The sequence below is a fragment of the Protomyctophum parallelum genome (assembly GCF_964188405.1).
Source record: "Protomyctophum parallelum genome assembly, chromosome: 17".
NCBI classification, from domain to species: Eukaryota; Metazoa; Chordata; class Actinopteri; order Myctophiformes; family Myctophidae; genus Protomyctophum; species Protomyctophum parallelum.
The window spans coordinates 18,004,497-18,016,993 of NC_139719.1; positions in this window are offsets into that span (position 1 = coordinate 18,004,497).

Consider the following 12,497-nt stretch of genomic DNA (forward strand, 5'->3'; position numbering starts at 1 on the left):
GCAACATCATACATAGTTATGAAACTTAAGTTGACTTGCAGAGAGATCTACAAGCTCACTATAGTAACATAGATTGTTATGAAACTTGACTTACAGAAACAATCTGAGTCTCATGTGACTATATCCGGTAAACCCCCCCCCCCCCCCCACACACACACACACACACACACACACACACACACACACTCATGCCGTTTCCGTATTAATCTGTAGCCGTTTTAGGCCGGAACAAATTAAACCCAGTCAGTCCTTATGGCTAGACTTTAGCATTAACCCCATGGAGGTACCGTAGCCCATATGTGCCCTCTCGCTACAGAATGAGCGTAGGGAGAGGGCACATATGGGGCTAGGAGGTACCGCAGCTTTGTTCACCATTATAAATGAAGAACTGCTTCACCGTGGTGCTGGTTACATCAATGCTTATGTAACAATTAAAAACGCTAATAATATATACGCGTATATGCACATAAACAAATTAAATAAGTTTTAATCGCGAGAGTCGTTAGCAAAATGGCGGCGATAACATGAATAACCAGCATGCTAGCTACTATTGGATACACAGTGCACAGTAGCCCTACAAGCAACAGACTCCGGACTAACTTTCCACGGCACGGGGTCCGGGGATAATTACAAAAAGTTAACATGTATTTAAACGATAACAGCCATATGATGGCATCTGAACGGCATAAAACAATAGTAGCATGGCTCACCAATTAGACATAATTAGCCAGCATAAAACCTCGGACTTTACGGCATGATAGATAATATACAAACGTAAACAGTGGTAAAACAAGTAAGTGGTGGTATCTGAATGGGATAATAAATGATATTCCGTAACGACTTACCAGTTTGTTTCTTGTTTATTTCACACGCTGTTTAGCCCACGTTTCCAAAAGTTCCTGCTACTGCAAAACAGACCCTTATACTCTAAGCTACAAACGGCCGCCCGCCAGCCAACTTTGAACTGACTCAAGTCCCGTGAGATCTCGCATGGTCTCGTTAACACCCCCCATCCGATGACAACCTGCCGGATGGTCACGTGATTCAGTTTTCCTCCAGTGAATGTATATATTATTATGTATTATTTTATGTAAATAATATCTATTTATTTATTCATTCATGTATTATTTTGTGCCGACCAAAATGACAAGAGCACCGTATTGAATTATTAAATATTTAAATGTTTGATAATGTAGGGCGCGTTCGGAAATGCGCCCTGAACGCACTGGTGTGCTCTCTTGTCGTTCGTTTATTCAGTGCACTCAGTGCGTTGTCGTTCGAAAATCCAGTGCGCTGCGCACCGGGTGTGCCGAGTGCACGCACTGAGCAACCCTACCCTGAGGGTAGGGTTGCTCAGTGTGAATGGTGTGTTGAACTGGTCGTTCGTAAATAAGGCACACTGAACGCACTCTGTGACGTCACCGCCCACCACACTCAACAAACTGACCACATTCCCGGTGCGCATAGCCGAACGCGCCCGTAATGTGGGCCATGCAATGTGGAAACCTATAGGAGTCACGTGACTTCTCCTCTTCAATAAAAATGAATAAAAATGAAATGATCCAAGCTGATATCGCTTCTGTCGTGCATTTTATACATGTATGGTATTGTATTTTAATAAACATAATTATTATTGACTTTTTGTAATGCATGTTGAGATGCATTTTGAGCAAATATTGAGAACCACTGATACAGAAACATGAGATTTTTCGTTTTCAATAAAAAAAAATAGCAGACCTACAAGCTTGTAATGCCGCACTACGAGCTTGTAGGTCTCCTCTCCTCTCCTCTCCTCTCCTCTCCTCTCCTCTCCTCTCCTCTCCTCTCCTCTCCTCTCCTCTCCTCTCCCCTCCCCTCCCCTCCCCTCCCCTCCCCTCTCCTCTCCTCTCCTCTCCTCTCCTCTCCCCTCCTCTCCTCTCCCCTCCTCTCCTCTCCTCCAGAAACTGTGAAGACACAAAACAGACCTTTAAAACATTTTTTTAATGTTATTCTTTCGTACACAAGACGTATTCTTCATATTTAGAGCATGCCGAATCCAATGGCGCCGGTCTGGACTTTCCACGACGTTTGCAAAGGTCAAAGTTCAGCCAAAAGACTGCAATGGTGACCTTTGGGGCCTAAAAAAAATGAGCCTAGGGTTAGATTTGAGGTTCCAAAGGTCGCATAAAAACACCGAGACTATCACAACGATCGCCTCGTCTCCGCGATCGCAGACGTATAAGGCTCATCACGAACAGACTTACGATCATCGACGTCGGCGTGTGCGAACATAAAACCTTTTCTTCACTAGAACGCCACAACGGTAAGGCCTTCGGGTCTGATTTTCGGATATGTTATAGAGCTCCCAGAGACTTGGGCGACCTTTCTAGGAGGCGGGGTCTTGTTTCACTTTTTCAGTCAGGATGCTGTTAAAGTCTATGGGTATATGAGCTGTCTGATGGACACAGCCAAAGTGAATGACGTTTTGTACGACTGTCGGAGGTGTACATCGAAGACACCAAACTGTTCGTCTGGGCAAGCTCTCCGACATATCCGAACGTCGGACCGTAATGTTTTATCGTTGGCGCGTTGTCGTGCGTCAAAGTCGGCAAATTGTAGGCCTTCGTTCAGGGCTACCGCCGCGACCGTATGTCCGTTTGGCCCGAAACTTATACGGCTGCGATCGGGGCCGCGACCCGGTCCCTGTGGTGGTCTCGGGTAGTCCCGCAACTAACCCAAACCCTAACCCTAACCCTAACCCTAACCCTATAACCCTAACCCTGTAATTGAAACCATAGGATTGAAACAATGTCAATTCATTGTAAGGCATTTCAACATTGAAAAATCACCATCTATAATACATTGATTCAATTGAATCAATCAAACGTTGAAATGATAACTGTAATTAGACATTGAATCAACATAGGTTTTTCAACCTAGGTTCTCCCCCCATCCCCCCCCCATCACAATTGAAACCATAGGATTGAAACAATGTCAATTAATTGTAGGGCATTTCAACATTGAAAAATCAGCATCTATAATACATTGATTCAACAACAGCTTTTCAAACGTTGAAATGGTTAACTGTAATTAGACATTGAATCAACATAGGTATTTCAACCTCAACCAAAAATAACCAATCTGACCAAAAGTCAACGTTGAATTAACATCTTTTGCTATCTGGGTAGTTTAACCCAAATTATAAAGCCTACCCAAATTTGTGCCTGTGGATTGTGATTTGGGCATTGTGGAGATGGGCCATGGCCATGGGTATCACTCTTTCACAGAGCTTTCTCTGAGGTTAGGGTTAAGCATTAGCCATTGAAAGGAGAGTTAAATGCCAATGAGGGGGCAGAAAACAGCGAGGTCACGTGGTTCATGCACTCACGCGAGCCCATAGACTCCAATGCATTCCGTAAACTTCCGGTTCAGGCCTTTGTCACTCTTCGCCAATAGAAGTCTATGTAGAAGAGCCTGGCCCCATGAAGTGAACGGAGATGTCATAACTCTCCTTCGATGGCTCTGGGGTTACGGTTAGGGTTAGGCATATTTTGTGAGGTTAAGGTTAGGGTTAGGTTTAGGCAGCATAGATATAACCACGTCCATAAGTTAGAACGCTCTGCGAAGAAGGCAGTCCCATGGGAGGACAGGCTCAGGTGCAGGAGCAGTGCCAAGGTTAATTGAGTGGCAGGTGTCTGTGTTTGTATGGCTAATCTCAGGATTGTCTCTATTGAGTCGAGTGCTAGCTTGACCTGGGTTTGAGGCTTCCCACAGAGACACTGCAAAGAGAGCTCTCCCCCATCCTTCTTTTTCTCTTTCTCTTATAACAAAAACGACGGTTTGCTCGCACAAAAAGGAATTTTCACCCACTGTTTTACTCCTGTAAACCTGTGATGTGACCATAAAGTTGATTCTGAAGTGCAACTGAACATCTGAACCAAATCCGCGTGGAAAGGCTGGGCTGACTTTATTTTAGCACTGCACTGGCAGGTATAATTTATGTTCATCCGAGTGTCTGTGGGATGCCAACAAAGACCTTTAAAGCTGCATAAGTTGTCTGTCAAAGCGGTGTAGTTGGGAGGAACCCGTATCAGTAGCGACAGCATAGGCTGTACGTGCTACAGTGCTGATCCCTTCGAGAAAATAATAATAATCCCCTTTTAGAGATTGGAGGCAATCACCCATAAGCTCACCTTTCTGAGCTTCTACCCCCACTATACACACCACACCACGCCACAAAACAATTGTAACACGCACGATAGAATATCCAGTGATGTAAAAAAAAAAAAAAAAAAAAAATACACACAAAAGACTCTGATTAGCATCGGAAAGGCATTGTCATGGTCAGGGTATTCCAAACCTTTAGGTTTCCCCACTAATATCCTTTCTGGGAATGGAAAAGTGAAATCCTATTCTTGCTCAATAGTGAGTGTCCCATGACAGCCGATTATGTCTTAGCCGTAGTGGTTGTAACTAGAGAGGCCGGGCTCACTATGCAGTAGAACGAGGCTTTTTTGTCTCAAAGGGCCCTGCCCAAGCTGAAGCTCACCATTGTTGCATGGGGTGTCCGTTCGTGTGTGTGCGCGTGTGCGCATGTGCGCATGTGTGTGTGTGTGTAGGGTTGGGCGTGTGAAATGGCTAAAAATAGCTATAGATAAACTCACAAAGACATACACACAAAATAATCTTTCCTGTTCAAACGCCAGCTGGTGTATTTTTTTATGCTTTCGCTGTCAACAACGCTGTCATCAACACACACACGTTCACACACGTGCACACACACACACACACACACACACACACACACACACACACACACACACACACACACACACACACACACACACACACACACACGCACACACACACACACGCACACACACACACACACGCACACGCACTCACACACATCCTGTCACAATACCACTGACAGGAGCATGCAGTGAGTCAGGCTCTCACAAATATAATCTGGTGGAATCTGGTTGGAGCGGAGGCATGGATGGAAGGAAGCATGCCTTACGTGTGCGACACTCTTTTCCTTCCCCTGCTGTCTGCAGTTAGTTTGTTTATTTAAACTGTCTGGGATATAATTTCAGAACACACGCATGCAAGCACGCACACATGCACACACACACACGACACACGCACACACATCCTGTCACAATACCATCCGCAGGAACATACTGTGAGTCATGAGGCTCTAAAAGTAAACTACATCAAACACTGTGTGGGTTCATCACATTTATCCAAAATCAAGAATCACGTGAGAGCTACAGTATATTTGTCCGTGAAATGTTGGCGCGACAGAACAAGATAAAAAAGAAAAAGGAATAAAGTAAAAGCACAAGTAGAAGAGCAGACTGCATTTATCTCATTGTGTCACTGAGCAAAAGTTAGAATGCAAAGCTATATATAATACCACACAATAAAACACATGTGTATTTTGCACACTCAATTATTATTATTGACAGACAGACATTCAGACAGACAGACATTGACTGAATTATAGTATGATTATGTTTTAAATATTTTTTATCCCACGATTTTTGCAACCCAGTTTTTTCCACCCAGTGCCAATTATCTAATGTAATCCTGGGCGCTACACTTCCTCTGCCAACCTGGGTGGGGGGGGGGGGGGGGGGGGGGGGGCAGCGGACTGACCTCATGCCTCCTTCTATGCATGAGGAGTCCAAAGCTGCTTCTTTTCACCTGACAGGGGGGAATTTCCCTGGCCGGACGTAGCGCATGGAAGGAACACGTTATTCCGACAAGTTCCTTTCCCCTCCATCAGGCGCCCCGGCTGGCCAGGGGGAGGTAGTTTAGAGACCAGGATTACTGCATGGTTTTGTGAGGGTACCTACCCTATAGGGGACACGGGGAGAACATGCAAACTCCACACAGAAAGGCCCTTTCACCAACCCCACCTCAGGTATGGGCACTGATGACGCGGAGGAGGGAACACGCACCCAGCGCCCACAGCGTCCCCAGCAGGAATCGAACCTGCACCCATTGCACACTCAATTATGAGAGAGAATACCGTACTTCATTGGCCATGGACCTTCATGTCCTGAAGGTGCAGTTGGTTGCTCAGTAGCCGTAGGCCAGGCAGTTTTTCCTCAATTGACAAAGTGACAAATGACAATTTTGAGACATTTTTAATACCTTAAAAAAAGAAGAAAAGTTTTATTAAATTAAAAAAGGACAGTACTGCTTCAAAGGTAATCATCATCACTATGAAAACTCGTCTATTTTCACAATATTTATCTGTGGAACTGAGTCAAACTAAATGTTCTTCCTGGAATTCTTCCTGGAAAATAAAAAAAACTTCTGCGTTTCCCAGGCTAAACTAAAATGTAATCAGAAAAAGAGAAAAGAACCCGCACACTCATCTGCTCCAAAAGTTATACTTTATTAACTTTTGGAGCAGATGAGGGTTGCGGGTTCTCTTTCTCTTTTTCTGATACTTAACTTTTGAATCCAGCACCTCTACCAAGTGTGCGTATTCTATTCGTTTTTGGAAACTAAATGTAATGCCTCAACTCCTACAATTCCAAGTGCTTGTCAGGGTGGGGTGGGGGGTCCCCAGTTCAAATATGACTACCGTATTTCTTTTTTTTTGGGGGGGGGGGGGGGGGGGGGGGGGTCAGGTTAGAGGGGTTCATCATGGCCTGAAAAGGTTGAGAACCACGTGCTGATGGTTGATGAACAAGAACCGAGGCCTCTGCTGTGCCATTTCTCAGAGTATCAGGTGACTTGACAATAAGGTGGCAGGACACTGTGGGACGGCGGTTAATTGCCACCGCTTAGTGTTCGCATTTATTCAACCTCAAATCCATTTTCCGTTCTTCTTCCGTTGTCCCACCGCTGAACACTGACGTTTGCCTCGCTCCACGTGCCTGTGACATGCATGTGTCCCATCATGCCACATATTACTATAGATGGCATACGGTAGGCGTGTGACATGTGTGACACACGTGTTATAGACACGTGTGCCTTTCTTGCCTCATGCCTGCGACCATACATTCATTATCTACTTCCAAGTAACCTGGCAAATCTATTTATTTTATTAGACGAACAAGAAAACGTATTATTTATATTATTGTTATTATCATTATACTGTACTCATTTCCTGATCTACAAGCCTGGAACTACAGGTCGAGATGTGACGACCTTGTACTGTAGAGCATAATTTTGCTATTTTTGAGATTTTTTTTCTTGACATGCAGTAAAGGCCGTCGGGTTCGGGAGTCTAACCCGCGGCACACTGCCAGACTGGATTACCAGCCAAGGTGCCTGGACCGCTGAGCCACGGCCCAGGCCTGAGATTTTGAAGTTGATTATCTTTGCCCAAGAAGCTTCCAGAAGGTTCCCCTTCCATGTCCATCATCATCCATCATCATTCCATCATCAGATTTTTTTTTTTTTTTTTTTACATCTGAAACATTTTCTAAATATGAATTTAAGCACAAGGCCTACTTCTGTCACATTTTACTTCAGTCATGCTAGTAATAAGTGCTTACTTTTTTGCCAGCCTCTAGAAATGACAGCTTCGGGCATAAGAGAGAAATGCACGCACACACCTACACCCCGGGGTCACATTATTAGTGGCACTATGTAATTTCCTCTCCTACCCCGGATTTGAACCTGCATGGTTTCCAGCTGACATTTTATTTTATTTCTTTAGAATGTTTACTATATTGAGCCTGTTCGGTCAGCCTGGGATAAATTGACCCCTCTTGACCCCATCAGGTCGAAATTCATGTCAGATCCTGTGTCTAGGTGAGACATGACCTTTGACACGACCTAAATGTTTCAATAGAAGAGCAGGGAGACAAAATACCAACCACCCCAATTGTATTTGTATACCGGTAAGTTATATTAACATACTCCACCATACAGATTGGACAAAAGTAAACTTTATTTATTAAACAGTGCCGCTTTAACTAAAACTAAGACTGTGAGATTAGTGTCCCTATATAGCTCCCCCCCCCCACTCACGCGTGACCGTTTGAGCAGCCATCAGCTGAATGGAACTGAAACTGAATGTCCCCCATGGGATTAATAAAGGTCTGCCTCATGTATGTACAGTACAGCACGTGTTAGAAGCCAGGCATCTGCTGCACCTTTAATGTGGGAATTTGAGCCTTGGGGTGTGCAACTGTGCGTGCGGTGTGTGCGGTGTGTGCATGCGTGCGTGCAGAGTGTGCGATGTGTGCGTGCGGTGTGTGCGTGCGTGCGCGCGTGTGTGTGTGTGTGGACATGGACATGGTGTGAATGTGACGGCCAAATGTTCCCACAACCCACAAGTAAAGTAGAATTAGAAAAATAGACTCTGTAAGCACTATTTTCCATCCTTGCAAGAGAAATGTCTTTTCACATGGTTATGGTTAGACATTTAGACATTAGATGTTTGATTGAATGATTAATTGATTTTATTTGGTGACATGATCGAGCACACATGCACTTTCCGACTTACTAAGTCAAGTTATCACCGAGGATGAAAACACAAGAAAGTCTTTCAATTTACAATTACAATTTAGGCACGCTCTTAATCCAGAGCGATTTACAGTAAGCAGGAACAAAAGACATATGGTAATACATCAAATAACAGTGTAATCTATATAATGAACTATGCATATAGTGCTATGCATAAAATACTATCTAAGTTAAACAAGTACGTTTCAGCAAAAACATCACAAGAAACAGATATCAGTACACTACTGTACATAACATGACAAGCACTTTCTAAAACAAAAGCGTAATCAATGCATTTTTCCAATTTGTACCCTGTAGGTGCGCCACTATACTACTATAACTGCGCCACGTCTCTGTCTGCGTCCGTGTGTGCGTGCGTGCGTGCGTGTGTGTGTGTGTGTACGGTTGTATGCACGTAACTCGAGAGCTGTTAGCCCCACCGACTTAAAATTCGACACACGCGTTCCACACCCCCGCAGGGAGTGCAGTGCCCGGAGTCGGTCGGACCCACGGTTGTCCAGAAGTTGAACCACCACAAAAGGCTCTGGTCAGGCTCTGCCAGTGGGCCTAATGAGCCAAAGACCCATCACCTGTGCAAAATCCAGCCTCTGCCTCGGCCAATTGATTGCCATGGCAACTGACGAGAATTTCCATTTTACAACTGTGTTTGTTTCATATAACACCCACAGGGCCCCTTGAGATTAAGTTATGTTGACCCCAGAATGGGTATTCGACTGCCTGTCTTTACTTTGTGTTGGTTCTGTGCATGTCCTCAACCAATTATAATCACTAAGATCTTTCATGTGAAGGTTGTGTTGTTTTCTCTCTCTGACTCTGGGAAACTTGTCAAGGTCTTCGAGCACAGATAGCGCTGGGTCCTCCCTGCATTCTTCTTCCTCTCTCCTCATTCTCCCCCTCATCTCACCTCTTTGCCTCATGTCTCTCTCTCTCTCTCTCTCTCTCTCTCTCTCTCTCTCTCTCTCAACTGGGTTGAACTGGGACAATATAATACTTGAGTCCTGCTTTCTCATGTTATGTTCCTTGAAGATCCCGCCATGAGCACATCTGTCAATTAACATCCGCATATCATACGTGTAATAAATCACTTTGAATCACTTGAGACAGCTTTTGCAATACTTATTCCTCAACCGTTATAGTGTACAAATTAGCCACGTCACAACAACCTCACACCTGCAAATTGGTTACTTAACCACTCCACTTTTCACAGTCAGTTTGCACACAGTTCAGGCATACTGGCAGATACAGAGATCTCCATGTGGGACACAACAGACAGATAGTTAAAACAGGTGCTATGACAAGTTGACAACGGCTATTATTAGGTTCCCAAGTTGCATCGTTCTCAAGTAGGCCGATGGCTGATGGGCGCGTACAGGTCTAGTACCAATAAAGTTCACAGTTTATATAATATACCAAACCTTCTAAAGTGCATAAAAGGTGATACACATACATCATACATGACATGTCATACATTAATAATGTGAAACCATTTAGGTGACTATAGCAGCAGCAGGGCAAGGGGATACAGGTTGGGGTCGTTATCTGATGCTCTGGTGTTGTGCAATTAAAATAGCAGATCTACAAGCTCACCATGTGTCACATTGCAATGTGCGTGGTGATCGAGCTCGTCGATTTGCCAGTTTCCGATTCAGGGGTAGGGTTAAAAATGGGCAAAATAATTAAATAAAATCTAAAATGTTGATGTTCAACTTCTCACAAGTATAGTAGGCCTAATACATACGTGTGTGTGTGTGTGTGTGTGTGTGTGTGTGTGTGTGTGTGTGTGTGTGTGCGTGCGTGCGACGTGCGTGCGTGCGTGTCATCAACATCTATAATTTAATGTTGCTTTTTCTGTAATAAAACAGAAACAAAGTTCAACATTTTAAATACATTGTCATGGCAGCTTGGCAGGCATTTCAAGGTATCATCTGACTGAAAATGACTCAACCTTGCCATCTTGAGGTCAAACTTTAACATGACAACTGTCAACAGTTCTTAAAGTGTAAAACAAAAACAACTCAAGGACAGGTTCACATTCATTATAACAATTAAGCACTCTATAAGTATCTACGATAACTACAACTAGTACTAAACTATCGTTCAGCTTTATATTATCTGGCTACAGTGGCTAGACTTTTTGGGTGTGTGTAGATCATAGACGTGAAGTAAGCCTGGGACCGAGGCTAATCAGGGTGTGGATCCAGATTCCAGACCATGCACATAGACCCCGCCCACTGTCTGAGATGAGTGGACAATCAGTGACAGTCTGATAATAATCAGGCTAATTCATTCACACCTGGTCCTAAAGTTCACGGTTTATTTGCGGAAGTTTTTTTTCTTCTTTTCTTTTCTTCTTTGTGGAGTGATAATAGTGCGGTGCGGACGTGCGCCTGCGATTTGCTCACAAAGTACCTTGCACTATAGTCTCTTCCAGTCTACCTTCTGCTGCAACCTGCAAATGCAGTCTGTTAAAGTTTGGTAAGTAAACAGCCTAGGCTAATTAATGAAGCTGTGTAAGTAGGATGGCTGCATCACTTTGAGTCAAGTCTAGGCAATCTGAAAAGTATTAGAAAAATGTTCTGAAAAAACTAACGTGATGTGAACATCCAAGGTTATTATCAGACCTAAATATCATTAATTTCGTTGAATGTCAAATTATGCCATGACTGGCTGTCCACAGGTACTTTCTTTTGCACCATATGACAACCAAGTCTATAGACTTTAGACGCTAAACAAACATTAAAACGTTTGTTTAAGTGCTCTAAACTAGAGCACTTTAAAAACGGTGGCAGAATTACACAGGCCTACAGTCTCATTGGCTCACTAATATCATAGTGCCTGTGTCACTGTGTGTGATATGTGTGTATATATTTGTATAGTATGTAAACATTTATTTCATGGTAGTCAGGTCTTCTCCATTAATTAAGACAATAATTTGGTTTCAGTGGCCTCCAGCAAGCTACGCCCTATAGGCCTATACCATTTACCTTGTTGGTCTTAATTCAATGTAGGCTATGTATTTTTGGTAAGTGTGACAGACTTTGCATAATTTTATTTTCCTGAGAAATGTATGATGGCCCCTAAACATGATACTGCATGTTCTGTGATTCTATTTCTAATTTGACACATGACACCAACCTATTTCTACACCAGTTTTGACTTTCAGTTAGGCCTAGTTTTAATTAATTGAATCAAATGATTATGATTCCATGTCGGGGTGGTGCACGCAAAAGCGTGAGTTGACATTAACATGACCCTACATGTGTGTTAAAGTGAAATGCCTCTTAACTATAATGGAGAAGTTGTATCATGTAGAACATTAAGAAGCCAACTTGAAACAGATTGTATTTAGTGACACCATTGAGCTAACTGTAATATGGATAGCTTGCATCTTATGATTTCCTTGTATCTTTTAATTCAGGTGTAGCTGGGTGCAAACTGCAGACCTAGATACATTGTAAGGGACGCTAGCTCAGTTCAGTCGGCAGCATATTATAATTGATGTTTGGTTATTAATTTCAATCCAAAATGTATGATTTTTTTTTTGTGTGCATGTCTTCTCCCACCACAACCCCCCACCGCACACACACACACACACACACACACACACACACACACACACACACACACACACACACACCTTTTCAAATGCAGAATAAAAACAAAACTATTGTGAAAAATGGTTGGACGTGCAAGATCGTTGGCAAGGGGACGCTCACTACGGGCGGCAGAGCCAGCGTCTCCTGGACCTGGAATGGTAATGTTATTGCAGATATTATAACTTGGTTTAAAAGTAAATTACTTGTAGTAGAAGCAATGTAGCCCCCCCCCCCCCCCCCCACTCAGTCTGTCTCATAGGAGGGCTGTGGGCAGTACAGAAACCCTTCCACCAGTGACATCATCAAATCGCAGATTATTTTTTAAACGGGATAAAAAAAAAAAAAGATAATTAGATTTTAATTCACGAGAAGTTGAGAATGCTTGCTTCTATTATCACATTGCAACTTTTCAGGAATAGAAGGCCT